General features: G+C 39.8%; 1 protein-coding gene across 1 annotated transcript in view; it reads right to left on the bottom strand.

Moving 5' to 3' along the window:
• Window positions 1-2,905, bottom strand: part of LOC119410803 (ryanodine receptor 1) — a gene marked incomplete at its 3' end in the record, with an annotated part of 52,287 nt that overhangs the window by 38,674 nt on the left and 10,708 nt on the right.

Here is a 2,905-nt window from a genome sequence, read left to right as displayed (position 1 = left end):
GACAAAGGGAAAAGCAACAAATCAGCTCACGTAGTTTTAACTGATCGGCTACTAACTGGTCCTTTCAGTCAGAGGAGACAGTTCCACCATCACAATGCTAATGTTCGGTGGGTTGAACCCCCCCACCCCAGCTCGTCGGTCCCTGGACCCCTCTCAGACCGGTGTAAATCCAGAGATAAACACCCCCTCCTGGGTGAAACCAACACCTGACACTCAGCATTCCCAGCTGCTGGTTCTGCTCAGCCGGGAGAAAACCCGACGTAGGTTCTGCCTCTGAACTCGACCCTGAAATAAAAAAGGAAGGTTCTGACTGTTCCTGACCCGTTTTCTGCCCTCAGCCTCGGCACCAGTCTGTCAGGACTCCTGGTTCTGTTCAGGAGAGCAAACCAGTCCCCCTGGCCATCATCTGTCCCCCCCCTCAGCCCTGTGTCTCCTCCGTCCTGTCCTCATGTTTGACGTGTCCTCCTCCGCAGACATGAGCTTCGGCTCTCAGCACGCAGCTCAAGTGTTGCTAAAACTGGACCGGGTCGAGCAAACGAGACCTTTCCTCCAAAAGGTTCAAATCTTCAGTGTGTTCAGAGTGACGCAGCCGATCCGTTTGAGTCTGACAGTAATCGGTGAGAAAAGTAACCTGCTGACAGATAAATCAAGAGCGACAGAGGACATAAAATATTATAATTATTAAGACGTTTGTCCAGGAATACATTTTGTAAAAGAGCTAACATTAGAGTTTTAGCCTCAACGGATCAGAGTTAAATCACGTATTTTACTGAATTACAGTTGGAGTTAGAATGACACAGAAATGCCTCGTTTCAGCTGACAGAAGAAAGAAGCTAAAAGTAGAAAAAGGCTAGCTAAATGTAGCACGGGCAGAAGCTCAAGTTGCAAAAGAATAACTAAAAGTCCAAAGTAGCCACAGGTTATCTAAATGTTAGAATAAACAAATGGCTGGATACAAGGAGCAAAAGGTTAACTAATTGTAGCAAAAGCTACTGAAAAGCTAAAAGGGTAACAACAAGCTAAAATGAGCTAATGGTTATGTAAACTAAAGTAACAAAACATCAGCTAAAAGTAGTAAAGGGCTAATTGAATAGCTATGGGCAAGGTAAAATGTAAAGTTGCAAAAGGGAAACTAAAAGCAAAAAGTAGCAAAAGGTTATCTAAATGTTAAAAGCAGCAAAGATTAGCTAAATGTTAACACTAAAAATAGAAAATGTTTAGATAAATGTAACAAAAGATTAGCTAAACATAGAAAAAAAACCTTTAAAAATAAATTGTCAAAATGGTAACTGGAAGCTAAAATGGACAAATGGATATAAAAAACTAAAAGGTTAGCTAAAAGCTAAAGTAGCAAAACGGTAGCTAAAAGTAGAAAAGGGCTAGTTAAAGCAGCAAAAGTTTAGCTAAAATGGCGCAACGTGTGTAGCAAAATGTTAGCTAACCACTAAAAGGAGCAAAACATTAGCTGCGTGATGAAAAAAAGCTAACAAAGTTTAAGTAGCAAAAAGGTAAGTAGAAGCTAAAATCAAACAAAAGGTTATCAAAAAGTTGCAATTAGAAAAAGGACAGCTAAAAGCTAAAGTAGCTAAGTGCTAGCAAATGTAATAAAAAACTTATATTTAGAAAAAAGTAGCTAATAGTTTTTTTTTTTACTTAACAGAGAACAAAATCTTCCTAAATTTTTTATTTTTATTTTAACAGTTTAACCAAACATCCAGGATTTAAAGAAGCTCAGCTTCTGTCAGCAGCAAGGCTGACCCTCCTGCTGTCCTGAGGTCAAAACGATCTGGTTCTAAAACAGGTCTCGGGGTCATTTTGACCCAAAGGCAGCAGGAGGGTTAAAACAGTTAAGGTCCATCAGAACCTGCACTCAGACCGTGTGAATTATTTCTGAGCCGGTGAAAATGTGACACAAACCTTCAGGCTTGACTCACACACTGAACTGTTTTACCGGATAATTCGGTAATCTCGTGTGACGGAACCAAACCAAGCCGAAGAGCAAGATGCGAGCTGTCGGCTACCTTCAGCTGAGCTGAGTAAATAAACACACGAGCGTCCCGTCATCGTTAACAACAGGGCCACATTAGAGGCGGCAGCCGAAGGATCTGAGCGATGTGGCGGTCAGGGTCAGAGGAAGAGACAATGTGACAAACACACACACGCACACAAAGAGTGCGTGTGTGTGTTTGTTGTGTTAACACCGAGGTCATTAAAGCGCCGAGGATTTACAACCAGAAACACACAGCCGAGGCCTTTAAACTGGAACGGTTCATTTTACTCCAGAATGATGGAGAAGCTGATAACTTTAAAGGTATTACACCTAAACTAAAAGTTATATGTTATAATATATATAAATGTATATATATATAAATGTATATATAAATGTATATATAAATGTATATATATATATATATATATATATATAAATGTTTATATGTTATAAAATGTTGTATTTTTATCCACTATAGATTAGGCAAGCCACCTCGGCCTGAAATAAAAATATTAAAATTTAATTGACTAAAATGTTTGGGCGGCTGTGGGTGAGTGGTTGGAGCAGTCGTCCTCCAATAAGAGAGTTGGGGGTTTGATTCCACCAGCAGTCATATGCCCAAGTGTCCCTGGGCAAGACACTGAACCCCTCATGGCCTCTGATGTGTGTCCCATCAGTGTCTGAACATGACAAAGCTCTGATAACTCTTTGTATAGATCTAGTATAGAGCTGTATGAACAGGTAAATGAGGCACAGATTGTTGTCAAGAGCTTTGAGTATCTTGATAAGATAGAGGTGCTATATATATATATTTATATACACAAACCGGATTCCAAAAAAGTTGGGACACTAAACAAATTGTGAATACAAACTGATTGCAATGATGTGGAGATGGCAAATGTCAATATTTTATTC

This window comes from Nematolebias whitei, chromosome 6, assembly GCF_014905685.2.
Source record: "Nematolebias whitei isolate Nwh7 chromosome 6, NemWhi1, whole genome shotgun sequence".
Lineage (NCBI taxonomy): Eukaryota > Metazoa > Chordata > Actinopteri > Cyprinodontiformes > Rivulidae > Nematolebias > Nematolebias whitei.
The sequence above is the reverse complement of the archived record's forward strand: the minus strand, read 5'-3'. Positions and strand labels throughout refer to the sequence as shown.